Source organism: Passer domesticus, chromosome 1, assembly GCF_036417665.1.
Source record: "Passer domesticus isolate bPasDom1 chromosome 1, bPasDom1.hap1, whole genome shotgun sequence".
NCBI classification, from domain to species: Eukaryota; Metazoa; Chordata; class Aves; order Passeriformes; family Passeridae; genus Passer; species Passer domesticus.
In genome coordinates this window covers 35,677,465-35,701,254 of record NC_087474.1, presented here as the reverse complement: position 1 = coordinate 35,701,254, position 23,790 = coordinate 35,677,465, and the positions used below count along the sequence as shown (strand labels likewise).

The window sequence follows — 23,790 nt, the reverse complement described above, 5'->3', positions numbered from 1 at the left end:
AAATCTGTATCTTCATGCATAGCCAGAATAACCAGCTTGTTAGCTAGGGAAAGCCCAAGATATTTAGAATATTCCACATTGTAGGATGTAGATCACAAGTGGAAGGGTTCCAGGACAGCTTTGTAACCTACTCTTCAGTTGTATCAAGCAGGTTTGGGGAAGGAAACACAGAAGGGGCAGACTGTCTGAACTGTGCCCATACATCCTATATGTGGCAAAAGCAGTCAGGTATGCCATGGCAGAGGAAGTCCAAGCAATGGACTTTATTTTGGAGGAATATATTGTCCCTTGATTTCGTAAGTTTTCAAATAGGCAAAATAAAAAGTATTTTTAAAGAAGAAATAATAATCTTTAAATATTATCACACTTTTCCTAGAGAAAGCCAAAGTTTTAGTGTTTATTTCCATTTTAATTTAGATAAATTCTATAAAAAGATAATTTTAACCTTGCATCCCACAGGACTCAAAACAAATATGAGTGTCTAGCCATGTTAGCCATTAGAGCTTCTAATGGGAAACACTTACAGAGAGAATTTTCATTATAAGTAATATGCAATCCAACAGTTTCCTGTGCTGTCCTTTGTGATGCAAAATAAAAATGGACCAGAAACTGTACTGAGAGAACAGTTCCCAGCAGACACCAAGTATTGCTGTTATTATGAAATAAGCTGTTATTAATAATTAGATACTGATTTATATAGTTTATGGCCTAATCCTATAAAGCATCCTGGTGCTCCAACACTGAATTTTTTGTCCCATGGGTCCCTATCAGGTATCCAAAACCATGTTTTGAAAGCATGACTTTCCTGTGGCACAGCAGGAGAGACACCTCGGTGGCCTGGAAAATAGCCAGCACAGCGTGTCTTGACCTCAACACAAGACAACTGGAGTTAACCAGGGGAAAAATGAGGCTTGTCCTAAATCTACAATCCTGCCTCCTTCTAAAGCAAAGGCTCTACCTGAGGGTTACCTCTAAAGACAGGGCTCTGCCCAGGGCTGTCTGAGAGATGCCTCCATCCACTCAGTATCTACACCCTCGTTCTTTTTATGAAAATAGGTCCCTGTGATCTTTCCTTCAAAACTTATGTTTTATTAAAACATAGCTGGAGGAGAAGCTGGCTTCCCATCTCCCTCTATATAACAACTCTGTGATTAGAGCACTAATGCAATCATGGGATTCATCTCTGCTGCCCTGAAAGGCCCCAATTTACAACTCCTCTCACCCCAGGGAGGACTCTGACCACCAGGCTGATGGTTATTTTAGAAGAGGCAGTCTCGACCCTTCTGCTGAAACAGTGCCCTTGAGCACAAACGAATTCAAGATTCCTTAGATCATAATCTTATGTTTAGTTTATTCCCAGGGCTGGGGCACACACTGAGTTTTCTTGGGATTATTTTTGTCTTCACTATGTTAAATTGTTGTGAAATACATACGACATCCCCCTAAAAAAAAATTAAAAACAAAAACAGAGTTAAAATAAAAATAGTCCCGAGATTAAGTCCCATTATTACCACAGTGACCCTGCTGCATTTTGTCAAGAATGCAGACATGTCAGCGAATTTGGGCACTCTCCACGAGTAACCAGGAGGCCAAGATGACCAAGACACTCGAGCAGAAAAATATTGCATGTCTAGAGAACTTGGGTGAGCATGAAGAGTCCTGAATGGCCACTTAGGAGTCCATAGGTGGAAAAGGAACTAGCTCTAAGGCAAACCCAGTGCTTTGAGGTTTAGGCAACTTCTTAGAAGAGGTTTTGTGAATCACAGCTGTTTGTTCACAGGTTTGAATTCCACCCAATTCCCACATTTCAACCCATCCAGATCCTTTTCTTGACCAAAACACAAGTATTGACAGAGACATCTTTGTGCTCACCAAAATATCTTTTTATTTAGGAAAAAAACAGCAGCAGTTACTGAAGATCATTAACATTGAAAGCATTGAGGGGTTACCTTCACAGCATAATGCCTGTCATAGCTCATCTGACAGCCTGATTATTCAAAGTCTGGTGCACCTATGGTTGGGAATCATATTGCAAGGCTTAGGGCTTGACACTAAAACTGCCCTGTCTGTCCACAGGAAGAATTATGCTAAATCCTGGTTTTGCTTCACAATATTCCTGAAGTGAAAATATAATTTTGCAGAAGTAAAATGTTTATTTTGACATTGTGACTGATGTCTTCTACTCTGTGACAAGAAACATTAATAAAAGGCCTCACTAACTAGCTGCTGTAAACTCCAGACCAAAGACATATTTCTCTGGAACTTCCTTATTCTGGGCACATTCTGTTTAGGCCCTTACAAAATCTCTACATTTCTAGAAACCAAGTGTACTTTTGTCTCTAAACAGCACAGTAGTGAGGCATTTATGTTATCACCTATAGCAGGAAAAGCTTTTTTCACTAGATTTAACAAGAATACAAGAAAAAAAGCTAAATTTCTCCTATTTCTTCTGGGTTTGTAAACCTATTTACTAAGATCTAGTGGCACACCTTGTAACTCCTAGTTAGGTATTCAAAATTGCAACATGACTACAAGTTAAATATAATTTGTGAAATATATGCCATATTTGATAAAAAATGCATGTAGTCAGAATCATATGATGATTTAATTTGCATAGATGTAAAACCGGAATTTATTATACACAACCTATATTCATAAAAGTAGACAGTCACCTGGTTTCTCTTCACTGGTTTAATCTGGCAGTCTCTCAATACAGGTAACAGAATTTTTAAAAGCAGCCAAGACAAACCAGACACCAAATGGAAGGAGAAAAGAACGGACAATGTGAAGGAAAAGTGGTTCACACAAATAATAATATATCTCCTTCAATCCTTTAAAAAATTATACTTTTGGACTGATGGAAGAGGGAGACGGCAGCCAGGCAAAACAGAAGTAAGACTGACATCAGTGAGACTGACTGATGCACCTGCAAAAAGCTGATCTTCTTTTCCAAAAAGTTTTTCTTCCCAAGTTTTATGAGGAAATCTATAGGATGCACTTTACTTTTTTTAGGCAATCCAAAGATCTCCTGTAATGGAGATGTGGAGCAGAAAGCAGTTACCATCTTGGAGAGAGGCCGAATGGACTGAGGTACTGTGTAGCATAAGGGCCTGGAAACACGGGCCTTCACTGTATGATTGGAGAGAATTTAGGCCAATCTGGAGATAGTCAGATGAATATTTTATTATTGACATGATGCCCACATCAGTTAAGAAATTTTCAGAACGAACATTCAGGTAGCAAGGTGATAATAGGCCTGAGCTCAAGAGATTGGTGTTTAACCAACAAAGAGTAGAATAACCAACAGACTGCAGAAATGCACGAAAGACATATTCAGAAAAAGACATCTGACTGTCTTCCACTGATTCACTAGCAAGATGAAACATCAGAAAAGGTTGTGGTACAGCTGGTAATGGCCACTTGCATTTAAGATATGCACAGAAGGCTACTTCAGCATGGTTGTATCTGTTGATTACCATTTTCATCTACAACAGATAACACTTATAACTGGTTGGAACACAGTTCAAACCAAGTCTTAATATTTCATCAAGCTGCTGAGACATCTATGTGTACTCCATGCCAATATGCAGGTTTCTTTGCTAGGTTTCACAAATAATAGCATATAAATAGTTTTCAAAACGTAGGCTGGAGTTTTTGTATGTTAAGAAGGAAAAAATACCCAAATGTTATTTTCAGTTTCTGATGTGCTCAGCTTAAGCAAGCCATGATGAAAGCAAGCAATTATAAAGAATGATAGGTGGCATGTGGTGGTTTTCACTGATATAGCATTATCCACACACTAAAAGCTGGAAATAAACCATGCTTGATAATGTACATATAACTTGAGAATGACACAAGTATCTGAGCTCTACTGAGAGTTCTGTTGCTCATCTGTAATTTCAGGCAGAAGATGGCCTTCTCTGTCAACCATGGGTCAACATAATTCTCAAGTAGGCACATGTTCCTGCAGCGTTTCTTCTTGATAATGAACATTTCATTTCAAGCCCCAGGTAATATCAGATACAGAAAAAAGGCCACATATGTATGTATTTGGTTCCTGGATCCATGTGGATGCTTTTAACCCCACTCTACTCCTCGCTGAACTTCACTTTCCACCCCTCTGTACTCATGCCTAAACATAAAGGTATTTACATGTCTGAAAGGAACTGGAAAGCAACTGTGATATTTCCCAGAGCATTTTAAAGCCCTTCTCACACAAAAGCAACACATCATTATGTCACAGTAGCACTTCAATAAGGGGCACCTCAGGAAGGGCCTCTGACATGGTTATGATTAGCAGATTCATCACTTTCACTACCTCACTTGTAAAAGAAAGTCTGGAACAGAAATCTTTTCAGTTAGTATTATCCTTCCCTGGAATCAGTTATGTCTGTAGGCCTTACAGAATGTGCCATCAATAAGATGGTCTTTGGATAAATGTACTTTTATACACTGCTGGAAGTACCCAAAACTGATGGGTCTTTGAAATCGTGTGTGTGTTTCTGTTGTTCCTTGGCAGGTTCTAAATCCACAAATTCATGAGTGGCTTATTGTGATTCATATGCCACTTTCATTTTTGGCAGGTAATGCTAATGGTATTGGAGAATGACTATTTGAATGAGATCTGCACCCACTTCTCTCAAATCAGGACTCTAAAAATGCTCAGAAAAGAGCTGTCAGCATAAATAAAAAAAATAATTAAAAAATAACGTGAACACTTATTCTCTATAGGGTTTCAACTGCACAATTCCAGGCATCAGGGATGAGCAGGATGAACAGGACTTTCTATAGTTCCTGTAGAAGGCTGGGCAAGCAAACATCTAGGGGGGGAAATTGAGGAAGAGTAAATATCTACATGTCAGTAATAGGAAAGTTGCATTGTACACCTGGTTTTTAGGCATGCCATCTGTGCTCAGTCATACCAAATAGCTTTGATGACATGCCACAGCTAAAGGGCAGGCAATATATGTCTTGCTTCAAGTGACATGAATGACACAACTTGGTAAAACTCACTGCTTAATGATAGAAATCATAACTCTCAAACACGGTATATGGTTGTCCCATATGTTTTTCAGTGTTTAGACTCATACAAGATATTTTGATACTGGAAGCACTGAAGGAGCTTTATGGTGAAAACCAGTGCACACTAGGTAAGCAAGAGTGCCTTATCTGTACTAATCCTGGACTCCCCATCATAGTTTGTTGGTTTGTAACAATACCATAACATTCAGCTAATATTGTTTACAGTAGCCTAATAACAAGCAATTCTATTCCCATTACTGCTCACAGTCTGGTATTAAATATTTGTTTCCAAAGTAAACTGCCTGATGTAGTTGAAAAGTATTACCACACTTTTTTTAAGCTGAATAAACCTTATCTTTTTAAAAAAAAAGTGACCTTAAAAAAAAGCGTGTGTATTTTGACTAGTATACAAAGTTGATAAAAAATAAGGTTTATGTTATATTTCTATTTTAAGGAAGGATTTTCCATAGTGCACTTGAGGATCTTAAAGAGGGAGCTTGGTCTAAACTCTCTTCCAGTTCTGGATCTGGTCTTAAATCCATGTGTAGCCTCAGGCAAATGTGTTAATTTTCCTGTTTCAGTTTCCCTGCCTTTAAAGTGGGGATAACGTGACTAACCCAAATAGCTTAGCTGCAATTTGTAGCAATGAGTAACTTGATTATTAGATTTCTGAAACATGAAACATGATTGTTATTAGGGCTTACTGACCAGCCAGTCAGAAATGTGAGACAAATAAAGGAGAAGGGTCTTTGACAATAGAAGGATATAGGTTAGTCAGTCAGTCAGAGTAGCTCTGCAAGGAGGCAGCTCCAGGGAGTGGAGAGTTGGACCTATAAAAGAGAGAATGTTCCCTTTGTACTGATCTCCTATTTATTACCCCATGGTATCAAAAGACCATAAAAAGCTAAGTCCTCTCTGAGAAATGAATAGGTCCAAAGCACTACAACAAATCAGCTGCAGGCAAATAAATTTTTATCTGTGTAAGTGAGCTCAATGTTATTTTCTAGTGGAAATGTCAGAATTGATTAAAGACCTAGCATTTCTATTTAAAATGAGAGAGTAGGGGATGATATGTTTTAAACAGAGAAAAAGTCAGAGGACTGATAACATGGAGATAAAAGGGTGAATTAATTTCTGGTGTTGTTGCAGTAATTTTGTATTCAACATATTGAGTCCAAATTTGCACCACTGTACCTAGTATAAATAGTAGTGCCTTTTAATAACTGTGACAAAAATACTCTCCCCACTGGCAAGGTCAATATTATTAATTGCTATTCCTATTATTAACCTTTGGGCTTGTGTATCCTCCATGGATTAATGATTATTCAATAACTGAGCTACAAGGTTAACTTACTAATAGCAATTAATAGAAGGACATACTGCTGGCTAACTGGGAAAAGCAATGACAAATCAACTTCTTGGCCTTGGTCTTGTTTCATGCAAAGGTACCTACGGGAATTGTACCTGTCAGTTCCCAGAGCTGAAAGAGAAAATCTGCCTCAAAGTCAAGACAAAAAACAGGGATTGGGCTGACATCCGGGGTCCCCTCTCTCGTCAGTCTCCTAGGGAATAAGAAACTGCCTCAGCTTTCAGGGAAATCTGCATTCGTTGCCAGGGTCATTCTCCAGGAACTCCACTTCCAAATCCTGCATCAGTGAAGAGGAGAAAGAAGGTCTTAAAAACAAAACAAAACAAACAAAAAAAAGACAAAAAAAAATACAGAAAAGTACTTCCCCTAGGAGAAGTTTCATGAATAAAGGCAATTCTCAAACAGCGTTACGGAGGAGCACGTGGCGCCAGGTGAAACACCAAGCAGGAGGACCACAGTGATGCGGGACTCGGCCCCGCTCCCGGCCGGACGGGACAGCGGAACTGCCGGCAGGGAGAGGCCTCGGGGGATGCCTGCCCTCGCCCGGGCATCCCCAACCCGCGGAGACCGCGGTAGCGGAGCTTCTTTCTCTCCCTCAAATCGCGGGTGGCCGTGGAGCGCTGCCTGCCCGAAAGGGGCTGCCGCCGGCGCTCTGGGAGTAGCGGCGGGGGGCGGCCAGAGGGCGCGGGGACAGCTGTGGAAATAAAGGAGCGGGGAAATGATGGAGAGAAGGGGAAAGAGGGGGGCGGGGGCGCGGTGCCGGGGAAGGCAATGCGGGGACGGTGGAGGGTTTCGACCCGAGTTCCGGGGGGAAGAGGGGCACGGCAGGCATGGACACAGGCGCACCACCATGCCCCGGCACTTCCACCAAGTCAGCCCCGCCGCCCCGCGGGGCCGGGAGCCGCCGGAGGGAAGGAGCCGCCGCGCACACACACACACAGACACACACAGACACACAGACACACGCCACCGCTGCGCTCCAGCCGCCGCTCGCTGCTCCCCCCCTCCCACCGCCGCCGCGCAGGCAGGAGGCAGCGGGCGCGGAGCAGAGCGGGCGGCGCAGGGCTCGCAGACCCCCGCCCCAGTCGGACCGGCCTCCAGCGGCCGCGCTGCCCCGACGGCACCGCCGCCCCCTCCCCGGGGGCAGCGCGCACCTCCCCGCTCGGAGGGGCCGTGCGAGGCAGCGGGCGGGGGGAGCGCGGGCACACACACACACACACACATATACACACATACACACATACACACATACACGCACTCACACACATATACACACACACGCGCAGGCACACCCGCACAGACACACGCAGGCAGAGGCAGGGCTGCCCCACGCCGGTACCTTGCTGCCCTGGTGTTTTCCGTCCGGGCTCCTCCTTGCTGAGGCAGCTCGGGAGCGGAGCCGAGCGGGCGGGTGCGTGTGCGTGTGTGTGTGTGCGTGCGTGCATGCGTGTGCCTCTGTGTGTGTCTGTGTGTGTGTATGTGTGCGAGAGCGAGCGAGCGAGAGAGACTCTCCCCCCTCCCCCTCCTCCTCCTCGCTCTCCTTCCTTTAAACGCCCACTCCTGATGGGTGAAAAGACAACTTGAACTTCAGTGCAATTAACTTCGCCGGCGCCTCGGAAGCCGGAGGTGTCGCCGGCCTCGCCCGCCGCGCTCCCATGAGTGAGTCGGTCCCGCTCCTTCGGCGTCTCTCCTCGGGGACCTGGGGGACGGGGGGGACAGAGCCGTGCCGGGGGCACCCGCCGCGGCGATTTACCCGGCTGTGCCGGCCCGGGAGGGCGGGCGGGAGGGAGGCGCGGGGCGGGTGGCTGCGCTCGGCGCTGCCGCTGCCGGAGCTTCCCGGCCGGCACGGGCTCACACCTGCCGCCGCGCCGCCGCCGGTCGCCGGCCCCGCTCCGCTCCCTTGCCCGCTGCCGCCGGCACGGGGGGAACGGGGGGAGGTGGGGGTGGGGGCAGAGGGACAAAACCCCAGAAGTTTGGCAAAGTTCTTACCCAGCGCCGCGCGCCTCCCGGCAGCGGCGGGCGCGGGGCGGCGGCGCCCCCGACGGCGCGGGGCGAACCGGAGGGGCCGGGGGTCGCGGATGGGGTTGGGGGGGGGGGGTCGCGGGGTGGCGCTTCCGCGGGGCGCGGGGGTTGCGCGGGCGGCCGAGCGGCGGCGGCGGCTGTCCCGGCCGGGGGCGCGCCCGTGGCGGTGGGTGGCACGTCCCCCCCGCCCGCCCGCGGCACGACCCGGCGCTGCCGCTGTCACGGGGAGCAGTGCCAGGAGCTCGTCCGTGTGCTCCAGGATTTACTTTTGATTTTTCCGCTCCGTCTCCGAACCCGCCACCCGAGGTTTTGCTAAATCCTCGCCCCTTTGTCGCCGTCTGTGCCGGCTGCCGGGGGGAGCGCTCCTGACAGGCACCTGCCCGACCCGGAGTTTCCCTCTGCCAGTCTCCAGCTTTTTCTGACTGCGGAAGAAACTTCGCTACAATCTAAGTTTTCTGAAACACTTTGCACTAGCTCCTAAGCTGAAATGAGTTTAAACTGAGAAAAGCTCTCCGCTGATTTTAGTCCGTGCAAATGAGCGCAGCGCTTCTGCGAAAATAATTCTCAAATTCAGATGCAGAGACTCCAGGGCGTGTGATCTGGAGGTGCCCTTTCACTCTGGTCCGTGCTACTTGGGTGGGAGTTAGCAGCGGCCCCTAATTTCTACTTTATATTATTTTGGTACAGTGCATTCATATATTTGTCTGCTGTAGTCTGCTGGCAAACATTAGCATTCAAGCTTACATTTTTGACAAATGTGCAGACAGGAATAGCATGAATAGGCATCTTAAATATTAACAACCTAAGCATCTGTTGTGAAACAAATTTAATATATTTACTCTGTTTTTCTCACATTGTTAGGAAAGGTTACAATAAGTGTAAAATTTCAGCTGTAGTTAGCACAAGGAATGCTTGGATATTTCACTATCTGTTCAAGCATTTAACACAATCACCAGATAGAAATGTGTCAAATCAGGCGCACTATTCAAAAACAACTTGAAACTGTAAGCGTAGAGTGTATAGACATGAATATAGCATGTTCTCTGCAATTTCTATCTTCTAATTACTCTTCAGCACTATTTGTAGAATTTCAGAATGCTCTTTCCAGTCCCGTACTCCTATATGCTCTTTAATATGTTTATACCTACACACACTCATTTTCTAATGCACTTTCTGCTTGAGATTGTTATTGGTATTACTTTGCTTTTCGAGTAGAAGCAATGGTTTTGCAAGGAAATGTGAAATAACATAGAGTAGGTAAAAAAATGAGCAGGCAGAAAATGCAACGTGTTCACATATAAGCATGCGTCGGAACAGATAGTGCACACACATAATAAGGCAATAGAAGAGAAATTAAAATCCTTGGCTAGTATGCTATGTATGCCCACTCTTCAGTACAGCTAGTGGAAAAGAAACAACTGACTCGAAGGAATTCCTCTGTCCCTGTAATAAAACTGTTCAGAGTAGAACAAGAGCACAGAAGAGCAAAGCCTCCAAAAAGGCTGTAGAGTTATTTCAGGAATCAGTGCATTCCTTCCCTTTTTCCCACAAGTTCAAATATGTAATAAATAAGTCCTTTGTATGCAAAATAGTTTACTGGAACAAAAAACATTTAAATGAAATGCTTTTTGTGCATGAATTTTGAAAAACTGTCCATTTCCTTTTTATATTCTTTGTTCTTGATACTTTAAATAGCAAAGTAACTCTCGCAGTTTCCCCTCTCATGCTATTTTAGCGACTCGTGTGAATCCTAACCTGCTGCTGTGCTCCCGAGGAAGCAGTGTGAAGCAGAGTCGATCTGTAACTCACTGATGGGACACAGTGCCTTGGCAGTATCAGAAGCAGAGAGAGGCTGCCACGGCAGCCCCAGCTTGCAGACGAGCAGGGCACCTCTTTGGTTTGCAGCGTAGGCCCAGCGGGTCAGCGGATGAGCACCTGCCCTCTGTGCTTCCCAAGGCAGCGCCAGCCCTGCCCGCAGCCCTGCCAGCATCCCACAGGCACCAGCCACCACGTTCAGCCCCGCTGGGGACGTGGGCACATCCAGCCCAGCAGCACTAAAACATCTTTAGAGAGGTTTCTCTAAAGAAAATGTTTCTCCCACGTTACAGGTTTGGGATAGAGAGGGTTTTACATGTGTGCAACTGCCATTTAGATGATAATCTGCTGAAGTCTGGTGTTCTTCTTAAAAAAAAGATCAACAAAAAACCCCACCAAATCTTTTAAATGTATCAACTACTTGATTTTTCAAAGTACTGTTACCTTTTTAATGTCACCTATTTTTTTTAGTCTAAGTATTGTCAGAAGAATTTGAAGTAATTCCTTAGGTTTCCAGCTGTATTTGAAAAAAAAAAAATTAGGAAGATTATTAAAAAAATAGTTCATAATATATAGAAAAATACATTAAAGTAGATTTCTGAATTAAAACTGAAGGAAATACGACATCTGAAATGTTTTAGTCATATTTCTAGGAAGTATGGTATTTTAACATAGACTCTAGTGAAGCATTTTATTGCCTTCTTGTATATAACTGCCATTGCTCTCTCTAGATATATTTAATATATATCCAGTGAAGCCACAAACTTTCCTTCTACAACAGTTTAAACACATCTGGAACATTTTACTTTCTTATAATTTATGTTAATAGATGTAGAGTGTATATACAATCTTCTCAGACATCATTGCTTTTTCCAAAGGGGAATTTTTTTACTTTCAGTCAGGGAATATATTTATAAGAACAAAATAACTCAAAGTATAGGCAATTCTATATATCATTTTATTTTCTGTTATATTAGGTTGATTATATAAAGCTTTCATTTAGAGCGATGGGATGATGAAATTACAGAGGAGTGATTGGCTTTTGTTTTTTCAAATGGTTCAAGTTGAGGGCTGCAAAAATGAATGTTTTTTTGTAAAGTTCTTTGAGTGCATAATATTTTTCATAGAATTCTGACAAATTAATTTAATAGAAAAGCCACAAGTCTCTTAGCCAGGTAAAATGGAAGTTCTGCTTTTGCCGTTATAGGCACCAGGCTTCAGTAACCTGCTGCTCTTGTGGAATGAACACTTTCTACTTAAAGCTATCATGCACCTACTGTTTATTTACGCTGCATTAAACTGACAGCACAGCAATCAGAGGAAAAAATATGACTTACTTTCCTGAAGTAAACACCAGTTTATAGGTTAGTGCCTGTATTTATATTCCTGTCGCCACTAAATAATGGCTGTCTCCATTTTAATATCTACCTGTGCTGTTACCCAGGGCAGCTGGCTCTTCCTTGTTTAAAACAAGCAAAAAAGGAAGGTGGGGGTAAGGAAGAGAAGAAAGTTTTGTTATCATTCCACTCTAAGAGGAACTTAATAGAAAAGTGATTCAGTATTCATTTCTGTGGCAAGCCGAAGCCAGTTTTAAAGACATAGTATTCAGTTTTACTTGGTGTAATTTAATTGCATCTCAAACAGGGAAAACAGAATTCCTTAACAGTATTTGTCTATCCAAGACACTGTAATTGTATATTCAGGCAATGGCAGATTAAGGGCAGAAGCATTTTATTAATAACTGAAAGCACATATGTGTGTGTGATGAAAAATGTTCTGCAAATCTGTCACTATGCAATCAAGTGCATTTTTTAAACTTTAGTTGTCACAAAGTTGCTACTGATTCTAAAAAAAAAAAAAAAAAAGAAAAAAGAAAGAAGTAAAACAGTTTGACGGTTAAAGAGTAACTTACAGTTCTTAATGCCTGCTATACGGAAATTTTGCAACTTTATAAAGTCAGTCTCAGAAAGCCCTGTTGATGTTACTTTTAATCTTGGAGTGATGAGTCCAAGTAGCCGGAATTTGAACTGATGATAACTGCAGTCAGAATAACTTACAGTTTGCAAAAAGCTTCTCTAAATTGTCAGTTGAAGGATTCCATTAATAACTTCTACCTGAGAGGTTAATTCCTCCCTCAGATTCTCAAAGTATTATACTTACTAACACTAAGTTGGCTTGTTGGTCAGTTTCCTTTGCTGTGGTATCATGAACTCTCAACAGCCCTGACCACAACTTGTAACTGTTACTTCCAAGAGGATATACTATGATGTTCCCTTCAAAAATGCTGGTGGTTTTGAACATTTGCCATCCTGTGGCATCTAAGTTTACCACAGTTATCACCAACACTTCATTACATAATGGGCATCCATTCTATTGCTTTGCAAATGTCAGCTTTCTCATGGTTTCTGCACAGCATTGCTCTCAGTAGGTTTGTCTTGATAGAGATTCATTTTAAGGAGACTTGCCAGCACTGATCTTGTAAATATGTTCTGATCTGGTCCTTGTGCCCTGTACCAGTTGTAACCTACTCTTAATCTGTTTTATCTGGTGCCGTGTACTAGGAAAGGCATAGTAATAGTAGAGTACAGTAGTAGAGTGTAGTAACATACCTCAGGCACTGTCTGAATTCTAAATATTTCCTTTTAAACTTGCTGAGCCTGACTTTGCTCCCATGCACACTGGTGTCTCGCTGCAGAGCTTGGTTTTCACTGTTCCTGTAGAGGATCAGTGTTAGGTGCTCAGATGGGCTGAGGGACGCAGTTAACACTTAGTATTTGTGGCAAGGTCCACCTTTCAGCTATTTATTTAGAACACCAACGCACAGCAATCTCTTTGGAGACTGATTCCCCTGTGAAACACCGTGCATTTGTGTTTGCTGGGAGTGGGACTGTAAGACTTGCTTCCACCGGAGAGCAGGCTAGCTGCTGTCCCTGAGCTGTTGTAAAGCATTGCTGATGACACCTCTGCACAGCTGTAGGCTCACAGAAGTTAGCTCTCGCTACCTCGTGCTTCGCTGCTGTGAACTGCGGGTTAGAGAGGCAGAGGAGCCTGCTGGCTTGTAGATGGGCCTCGGTCACCCCAGCTGCACCTGGGTGCAGAACATCAGGATGGGCCACGTCTGTCGGCTGCGCTGGCCTTACATAACTTCCAGGGACTATCTGCTCCATCTCTTTCCCGTGGCGCATTATGACATGATATGACCTGAGGAGATGAGGGAGGTGCTTTAAACCTCAAGTGCATCTCGTCTTCCCGGGATCCTGCTCTGACAGGATTTATTTGGCCAGCAGCAATCATTTGTGGGTCGTTACACTTGCTGCTCACTAGACGAATTGGTGATGCACTCAGACCACCTGTGCTTGGAGGACTGTCTCATAATCTTTTCTGGTGTCTTGACTCCCGGTTCTGGTTTCAGCCCTGAAAAAAAAGTGTAATTTTGGGTTAATAACTGTCCATGCCATATTTGCCATCTTTGATGCTGTAACCCTGATTTTGAAAATGCTCAGCACATAACTTCATATGAAGGAAAAGGAAGCTGCAGCACACTATCCTTTTATAAATGTGGCCTTAATATGCTCCTGGTTTATTTACCCAGCTATAAAATTAGTAGTATACGTGTTGCATAGAACAGTGAAGGATTAAGTAATTCTTTATATTTGTAAATTAGTCCTAAAGTGGAAAACATTTTTAGCAGAAGTGCCAAGAATTGCTGCTCTGAACTCAAACCCACATGCAAAGGTATGAGAAAGGTATTTCCTTTTCAGTAACTGCACTTAGAATATGTGTCTGGTCATAATAGCCAGGTAATTAAAAACATTTTCAATGAAAAGGAGGAAAGTTCTAAACATCTTACACACCCTATGTTCCTACTTCTATTACATTAAATAAAAGACAGAAAAGAGAGGAGGGGAAAGAGAGTGGGAGAGAGCGTGCGTGCATGCAGGGTCTCAGAAGGACCAAAGGCAAAAAATGAAGTGGAGAGGAATTCCAGACTGAGTTTTAAAATGTTTATAATCAAAGATTAAATTAATATTTTTGTGGAGAGCAGTATTAGAAAGATTTTTAATCATTAGTGCTTTTCATCATAGGTGGGCTTTCTTCTTAAATGTAAGAAGTCTCAAGAATAATTAAAGGCATCTTAAAACTTAAAAATGACAGTTTTAGCTTCTAAGGATTCATTGTAATATAATAATACTGTATGCTTTTTAGTGTTACTTCTGCACTAGACATTTAATTACAGTCTTTGTGAGACATGTTATCTGTATAGTAACCAGTGCATAAAAAGAATGATATTTACTTTTACATACAAGCTCTTGCTTGCCAGCTTTCTTTTTAAGATTATAGATTAAGATCTCCTATCCAGAATGTTCATGACTTCAATGAAAACAACTTAATTTGACACAATTTTGGGGAGGAATGGAGCATTTATTGTAATAGTATTGCTTCTCTAGTGACACTTTTTACAGTAATACTTAAACTGCTGTTTAGCAGTGGGGTTTTTTTCTGTGCAAGGGCCCAAACTCAGCATTTCTTTGCTTGTTCAAAGGGTAGATTTTAGAATATCAAATGAAAAAGCATGTCTAATTTTTATATTGAGAAGCAGGATTAAAAAACTTCTAAGCGTAGTATGGTAAGTTTTTCACAGATACAGCTTATTGCTGAGAGGAAATTTGGAGCTTGCTTTTGCTATGCCAGGTATTGACTATTATCTGAAACATACGCTGGGTAATATGAATTTATGGGGTTCATAGCTTGGTTCACCCATTGCTGTGGAAAGGTGAGTGCATTTGCAAAAAGGTGCATACAATTAGTTTTGCTTTTGATATGTTTCCAGATTCCCCTAACTGTGAAAGGTGCTCCGTGACATAGTGAACTTCCCACAGTTCCTAGGTTCCGCACTGCCTTCATTGCAGGATGAGCCAGAAGGGAAAAGAAATCTCATCCAGCTGTTTTAAAGTAGAGATTTTTCAGTCAATAATATCTATCATACATCTTCTTTTAGGTCTTGTTTCTCATTTCTTACCTAGCAGTCCTATGCAGGAATGGTATGATACAGGTTTTGAGCCCCTAGTTTCGGTATGCTTTGTAAGAAAATCTCACAGTAAAGTCAATCGGTCAAAATCAATCTCTGTCCCATTGACTGTATTTTATTGACTTTCTTTTTCTTTTTTTTCTTCACTTGACTCACTGAATACCATAATCATTTTTGCCATTCCTGATGACTTTTGTTATAATCTTTTCAAGACAATTTAATAGCATGTTTGCATTTGAAACTTGTGATTCCAATACTTTATTTGGGCTGCGAGCCCTACTAGTAACCAACTTCTGCATTACCGCTTAAAATGACAATTAGGATACTCATAGGTATAGTTATTGTTTTCTAAGCATTCCAGAAGAATTTTATGGATACCATGCAGGAGAATTGAACCAGTAGAATTTCTTTATATGTTTGGCAGGATGACAGATATGCCGTAAGAAGCATTATACTGTCTGATAAATTGCATTACCAAGCACTATTTCATATAGGTTCTGTCTCTTTAAAAATGCAGTCTCCTCTATTTGCCCTATTAATTGTTGATATGTTGCCATCCACGAGACAAAAATTAGAGCTGTAATTAAATAATCATGTGATGCTCCTTAGTGCCAGTGAGAGCAAACTCATTTTTCCAGGCCCTGATGGTCACTGATTATTGTATTACTACTGGCTTGCTTTATTTTTTTTTAATGGCTCTATATTGCTGGGTTACCTAACCACTGCCCTTCTTTTCAAAATTAAAGGAATTGAAGAACATTAAGTCACTTAATTGGCCAGTAGTCTGTGGGGATACAAAGTAGTCATACCTTCTCTGCTTTTTGGTCACTCAATTGGTTCTACTGGGAGAACTACATCAGTGGTGTGGTTGTGTGCCATTTAATTTACACTGGTGTTTTGGCTGGGATGGATGCATATAGGGAATGCCAGGAGAATTACAAAAGGAGCAGGGTATTAAAATTCAGAAATGATTAAAATTGAAATAAAAGGATGCTGCTGCTTTGCCAGTACTCTGGCAGTCATAATGACACATAGAGATTAGTTTCCACCTTCATCTTTTCCTTCTTTCTCATTTCCTCTTGTTTATTGTTGACACATTTTCCTTATGTCTCTGCTTCTCAGCGCTTTTTTTTCACTGTTACATATTCCTACTTTTTCTCTTTCCTTAAGCATGGAGAAGCTTACTTAACCTTATTATAACAATAACAGAATAGGTTATTAATATTTAATATGCACATGATTAAAATTTCTCTCTTAAACATAGGTCAGCTCTATTATTAACTGACATGTTATTTTTCATTAAAAAATTTTTATTCTGCCCTTACGGTTTCTCAAACACCCTTTACTTTGGTGGTGATTTAACACATAATGTTTAGAAAACTGTGTTAGGCTAGTGAAAAAAAAGAACTTACCAGTCATGGATAATCAATTATGCATGAATTCAGATATAACAGATGGAAACTGGTGAGTTAAAGTTTCTCTTTAGCTTCGTGATTTTTTTGTTTTGTTTTTGTGACACCTGTCTCTTATGTATAGATAAACATCTAACATAGCATACTGCTTTTCATGCATCTTTGTGTTTTTTGCTTTTTGGGTTTGTTTTTTTTTTTTTATTTCTTTTGGTTTTGTTGGTGCAGCATAAACTTATTTTCCCCTGTTTATAACTTACTATTTTTAATTTGTTTGTCTGGGAGCATTTCTATACTGCCTGCCTTTTTGAGGGCTGAAGTGTCCTGGGATGAAGCAAGCATTTAATCTTCTAATAAACTACACAATGTAATTTGACCTTAAAATTGTGTCAGCACGATATTTTAAATTATAGGAGTTCATTTTTGCCTTCAGCTGCTCATGGACTGTAGTGTTATGACATTAAAGCAACAGGGTAGACTGCGGCTGGGCATATGTATTCATATATGCATATATGCACATTCTTGTGATTGTGATACTTATATAGGCGTTCCCTCCAGAGGCATTAATTAAATTTCTTTCAATCATTTGACAATGAAGTAGATTGCTTTACTGCTTTTTATTAAAAAGTTCAGTATGGACTGAGTGCAATACTTCTTTTGGTCATGGAAAGAATTTTACAGAACTAAATCAAGCAAAAATGATAATAACTCTTTTGACATGCCCACAGCAATGACCACTTGGTATTAAGTAAATGAAGATCTGAATAAGTTTTCTTTTTCTTTTTATACAAAAGTATCTAAAAGAAACTAAAAGAGTTTCAAGCATGAGCTTAGATGTGAGATGTGTTTCTTTGTAGTTCATTCGTGGCAGTATATTGAGCGATTCTTGTATTTGAAGGTGTTTGAAAAATAACATTTTTGGATGTTATTTTTCTACAACTGTAATAATTTGGAGCGTTTATTCACCTGGCCCCATCCACTTTGGAAGTGGCACATTTGCAGGTGTGGTGCAGAGAGGTTTTCCATCTGTATATCCATAAAGGAAAAATTAATTGAGAGAATGCACTGCATCTTTCCTGAGCAGAATATTCCAAACCTTCTCATTTTATTAACATTTGTGAAGGAAAAATCTAATACAGGAAGGAGTTTGTAGTATAACCTGCCAGAAGCAAATTACAGAGAAGACATCTTTCCCCACAAATTTTTGTATTTAACACAGGAACTAACTTTTTACACACCTGTTACGGCATTTCCTTCAAGTGTTTTCATGAGTATAAATTACTATCATAAATATTAACCTAATTTTGCCCTAAAAATACTGTATTCTAGTGAGTTTCCAGCTGCTGCTCTCCATCTCAATTTGTTTCCATTGTAGCCACTTAGCAGGAAATCTAGAAACATAGTTTCTTAAAGACAATATATACATCAAATACTTAAATACATATTTGTTAATTTCTCTCTTTGTGTGTGTGTGTTTGTTTTTGTTTGGGGGGGGGTTTTGTGTGTTTTTGTTGTTTTTTTTCTAAGTCAGAACGAGCATGTTTAACATTTTGAAGTTGTTTGGTTTGGCTTTATGTTGTTTGCATTAAACGAAGCATACTCTGACACATGTATAAATGACCTTTATCTTAGTGACACTGCGTATGCTAAACCTTTTTTAGTTAGCACCTGGTAATATTAACAGGTGTCTTGTTCCTTAAAAGAGCTGTGAATATTAACAGCTAATTGCTCCTGAATAGAACTGAAAAACTCATTCATTTCATCTTTGTTACTGTGGAATCATCTGAGTTTGAGATTGGAAGGAGCCCTAGAAGAAAATGCTAATTTGGCCAAAACCACCAACTTTCATTTTGTTTTACACCAAAACCACACATTTTGCATGTATTTCATGTACAGTGAATATTGACTCCTGTCAAGTTTGGCCGTAATTAGATGCACAGTTCTACTTACAAGGTTTTGAACCTTAGAAAAAGTGTAGCAGAAAATGTGCAGAGTTCTGAGTTAATGAAACTGGAAACAGGACATTTCATGTGGTTTTGTGTTTCATAATGAAAGTTTGACATAGTTCAATTCATCAATCACTTCTAACCATTTCCTTCTACTTAAAACTCTTCCATGTTTTCAGTTTGTGTCACTAGATTTTTAGTTGTATTATCAGGTCAGTGACAGAGATGATTCTCCTGTTGGTGAAGAATCCCTATATAAGAACTCAGCGTGGTTTGAGCTCTACAGCACAAACATCTAAGTCTAGATAATAATACCTGAATAATCCTCTGTAGGGCTAAGTGCAACAGTTCAGATGTTTCCTACCTTAATGCACAGCTTTGCTCGGGCTGTGTGAAATTCATCCCTACCCAGAACTGTTGGATCAAATTTCTGTATTTGTAAAAGCATACTAACTGGGATAGAAGCACAGTGGTTGGAAGTGAGGGAAAATGAGTCACAAAATGGAAAAAAAAAAGCAGAAGCAGTCAAAAAATTGCAAACAACATTGAAAAACACAGGAGATAACTTGGTGTACCTTTCCTTTTAACAAGTAAAAATAACAAGTACTCTGGCTTTCTATGTCCAGGGATCATGACTTACATACTGTTAAATTAATATAACTTCTATTCAGACACATCCCTAAAATAACAACTTATCAACTGACTCTTTTAGGTAACAATTATATGCCCATCTCATGCCTAGGAGTTATCTAGTGCTGTGATGATGAGGGCTTTAGCAGGAACCACTCTTTTTTCATCTCTGTGTCCCACATTAAGCATCTTCACATGAAAGACCTAAAAATTATACCCCTGGGTAGAAAGCTGTGAAATTAGTGACCTGCTGAACATATATTTATGACATGGGAAACTTGGCTGATCCTAAGATGCCAACTTTCCTCCTTTCTTTGAGCTGCCTAATTGCATAAAATATTATTATATAAAGCTCTATTGCATTTTTTAAATTTGTTCTTTTTTGTGGAAGTAGTTGGCTGTAGTTGCCACATGGAAATTGCAAGCATGACTCATCAAGGTCCAAGTCTAGTGTTAAGGATGGAAGAGTATATGGTCTTCAAAATGCTTTTTTTAAACTTGTAGCTTTTTATTTGAAGCGGTTCTGAAGTCCACAGTCATAAAACATACTGGCTTATATAAATGACATACAAGTAGTGTTTGTGAGAGTTGACAGCAAAAAGTGAACTCAGTTTGTCCACATAGCAGGCAAGAGACTGTGCAACTACAGAGTAAGATTTATGTGATTAACCACTAATATTGATTGCTGTGATCTTTTATGGCAAAGTGGGCACCTCTCTATTACAATTTTAAGCAGCTAAGATTTCTTGTGGCAACCAGGGGTGAAAGACTCACTATTCTCATTAGCGCTCTTGTTCACCCTTCTCTACATCATGCCAAACAGATTTGTTGGATTTTACTCCATAATTTTCTTCCAGCATTTTGCCTCTTCGTGACTCACCAAGGGGTGAACTGAAATAACTGTTGGGGCCACATCTGCAGAAGTATGCATTTACTTCAGTTGCACAAGCATCTTAGTCAAAATAGACATACAGCTATGAAATGACTTGCACAAAATGGTGCAGTAGTTTGACTAAAAGTAACTTGTTTTATCCATAATCACATTTTGCATATTCTTATTCAACTCCATTTTAAAAAAAGATTCTGTGATTGAAGTGCATTGCAGATAATATTTGCAGGAGTAAACGAGCCTCGTCACAGAGGCAATCAATAGGGAGATGTCTGTTTGTATATGATTTTACATATCTGCAAGCTAGCTGAGACATCCAGCTAAAAAATGCTGCACCATGGGACACTGTGTAGATATCTGATACTTCCCAGGAGCCTTGGGGTCTGTAAACTAATGAATGCACTACATGTAGCCATATATGTAGGTTTTTCACCTCTGACAAATATGGTAAGGATAATTTACTTCACTTAATAACCAATTAAGTGCAGTTCAATACAGCTGACTATCGTAAGTTAAATATTCATTTTACGTAACTGTTTCAGGACATGGTGTGTGAGAGAACACAAACGAGCAGAAATTGCTCATGCAAAATGTGAGAGGGGACGACAGCTTGTGTGCGATGCCTTTCAGTGCTATGAATTTCATTTCATAGCACTTTTGCTTTTTGACAGGCATCCTATCCAGGCTGGGGCAGGTTGCAGTCAAAAAATCTAGGTTGGTATGTAACTTCTGAGTTCAGCGTGGGGGATGTCGCAGAATGCTGTGATTCACATTGGTGTGCACTGGATTCTTGGGTCCTATGTAAATTGAGATTGCCGCAGTCAGGTTGGTTGAAGCATTTGAGCAGTGTCAGGCAACTATTGTTGTTCAGGGCAAATCGAAAGGGAAGTTAGTCTGAGCAGACTGAAAAACAACTTTAGTCTGAGGTGCAAAACGTGTAGGGCTATGGGACTGTGTTGGCACAGCAGCAGTGCTGTGCTGAGGTTTGCACAGGTAGATGTGGGAAAGGACTGTGGGGTGCATCCTTCCCCTTCACCCACAGTTCTGTCTAACCCACGTGGCAAGTAAGCACCCCTCTGGGGCGTCACCCACCTTCCAGCCACAGATGTTTACCTTCAGAAAGCCACGGAATGGTACTGCCATTGCCTTGCTGTCCAGCAGCTACCATTGCCCATAGATGTGCGCCCGTCACACCTTGCAGCGGGGGAAATGCATTCAAATTCCCACGAAGAGAATTTCCCAGCTGTTCCGCTGCTGCTGCACAGCTCTGCATCACTTCCAGCATGGGATGGTGCTTACAGGTTGCCCAAAGGGCTGCAGCATTGTCAGAAGTACAGACGTGTAAAAGCCAATCAGCCTGATCTCCCCAAAGAAATCTGATAAAAGAGAGTACACAGCCATGCTGGTTTTGCTCTGCTGCCAGGTCATTTCTGTTTGCATTGCACAAGAGCCAAGCCTCAAGATTTGGGCCCATATTTCCTAATTTATTTTGAACAAGAAAGTATTGGAACAGAGACCTTAGGAGGCACTGAGGCAGCGTGCCACACTGGAGAATTTGTTTTGCTTTGCAGCTACTGAGACCGCTGCTTGAGAGTTAATTCACCGTGGGGTTGAAAATACGCAGCCCAACTTTTTAAATATTTGTCTTATTTCAACATAAGCTAGGGCAAAATGCATTTATATATAATAAAAACAGTACAACAACTTTATTAAGGATTAATAACCTTTATTAAGCATATATTTGCCTGCTGTATGTTGACTAGAAGCTATGAAAAATGTGATGTTACTATTGCCGCGTGTTTAAATGATTGCCTGCATATGTATCCATGACAATATCTATTCATCTTCTTCTTTATATATGTTTTTATTATAAATATCTTTATTCTAGCTGAACATTTTAATATCAAAGTTGACACAGTGAAGTGCAAATTGGAATAGGTCAAATGAAAATCAGATATCTGTATCTTGAATTATTTCCAAGTAGTTTGGTATTGATAAGAGATATCTGATTGTTGTCTATCTGTCAAGACGTAGCAGCCTTCAGTAATTCGTGCTTTCTAGTCAGAGCAGGGGTTTCACGCTCAGCTTTCCAAGTCTGTAGTAAATACTTTACCAGGCATAAGTGGTGTATGGGAATTAGATTAATCCATGTGGTAGAGAGTTTATAAGGTTTAGTGCATATATGCAATTTCAAGAAGAGAGTTCTTTTCCATAATCATTTATCTCAAGCATAGGAAGCATATGCACAATTATATAATTAACAGAATATTTGTTTGTCAGTGTTTGGTTATGTGCGTAATAATATCATTATTAGGCCTTCTGTGCTCCTGTATTATCAGATTGTTATCTCCCTGCTCCTTTAATTCACCATCTCTGCTTTTTAGATTAATCACTTTGTTTTAATCCAAACATTGTGTTGTTTTTTTGGGTTTGGTTTTTTTTGTTTTTTGGTTTTGTTTTTTTTTTTTTGTTTTAGCCAGGAACAGAATGATTTGTGAACACCAAAGCAAAAGTTATTTTGGAAGATTTTAATATTTTGTTGTTGTTATTTGTTTTCGTTATTGTCATATCTGGTAATCATTTTTATAAGGTGGTATTTTAGTCCCAAATCTTGTTCCAGATCATATTTGCTCTATTCTAATCAGCTCTGCATCTCTTAAATTATCTTCAGTGTCCTTTTCCTCCATCATTCTGCAGGCAGCATACTGCCAGCTGAAACTCTGACATCCTTCATGATTTTCTTCTTTAGTGGCCTGTCTTGCTTACTGCTGAAGTTTAAGTTTACCTTATCGGCTTTTTTGAAAAGGTTGAAAAGATATTTTACATTAATATTTTCCATTGTGCCCACAAATTTCGAATTAATAGTCAATATAGTTTTCCTCCAAGTATTCAAATGTATTGGTAAATATATATATATATATTCTTTTTTTCAAGAGGGACTGATTGAACTCTATCTTGTTGAAAAAAGATTGGTATCTAAACAAACAACTCGCTAGACAGTTACCCCTTGATCATATGTTATGGAAGATGTCATCTACATTTTCCCTTGTTTTTCTTTGTGAAACATGTTTCTTTGGTTTTGGGTTTTGGTTTTTATTTTTCCTTTTCAGCAGTCTCAGTAATGATCTTAGTAAGCCTTTTCAAGACACACAACATAGGTACAACTTTTCATGTTTCATACATATGCCACCTCCACTTGCTCTGCTTTGAATAATAGTATTATGTAACAGTGTATTCATTTTCCAGCCTTGCATTTCTTTGCTTCTGAGATTATAATCTATTTTATGCACTGCAGAATATGATAAATATTTCATGCATTTCGCCCTATTACCATTTTCTTTTTCCTGCATGTCCTATATGCTGTTTGTGCTTATTTTAGTAAACATCAATGTGATTCTTTACCTTGTCTTAATGTACTCCTCTTCTTTAATAATAAGTAATATATGCGTAGTGCAAAATTTTCTCTTTATATATTTAATGATTTGCCTTTTCTGTGTTCAGAGGCCATACTATTTTCTGTATTACAGGACTGGTATTAGCCTTCTCACTCACCTACTTTTGCTGCTGCCTCATGTTTGTATTTTGTTGTTGCTTTGTTGTCGGTTGTTTTAAAATTACTACCCTAAACATTTTGGTTATATACCTGTCTATGCAGTAAT

The 23,790-nt window shown here is 40.4% G+C and overlaps 1 protein-coding gene and 1 long non-coding RNA gene across 5 annotated transcripts in view; one reads left to right on the top strand and one right to left on the bottom strand.

Annotated features, from left to right (window-relative positions):
- Window positions 1-1,861: 1,861 nt before the first annotated feature.
- LOC135297008 (uncharacterized) lies at window positions 1,862-7,868 on the bottom strand. The gene is made up of 3 exons (XR_010359022.1): window positions 7,731-7,868; window positions 6,487-6,668; window positions 1,862-5,852 (listed from the first exon to the last, which is right to left on the bottom strand). It is a non-coding gene; the product is annotated as an uncharacterized LOC135297008 (long non-coding RNA).
- A 47-nt stretch (window positions 7,869-7,915) lies between these two features.
- The window catches only part of SATB1 (SATB homeobox 1), a 92,095-nt gene continuing 76,220 nt past the window's right edge, over window positions 7,916-23,790 (top strand). For all 4 annotated transcript variants that reach the window (XM_064414100.1, XM_064414091.1, XM_064414082.1 and 1 more), the window contains exon 1: window positions 7,916-8,050. The gene's annotated coding sequence lies outside the window, so the exon portion shown is untranslated. The remainder of the gene's footprint in view (window positions 8,051-23,790) is intronic.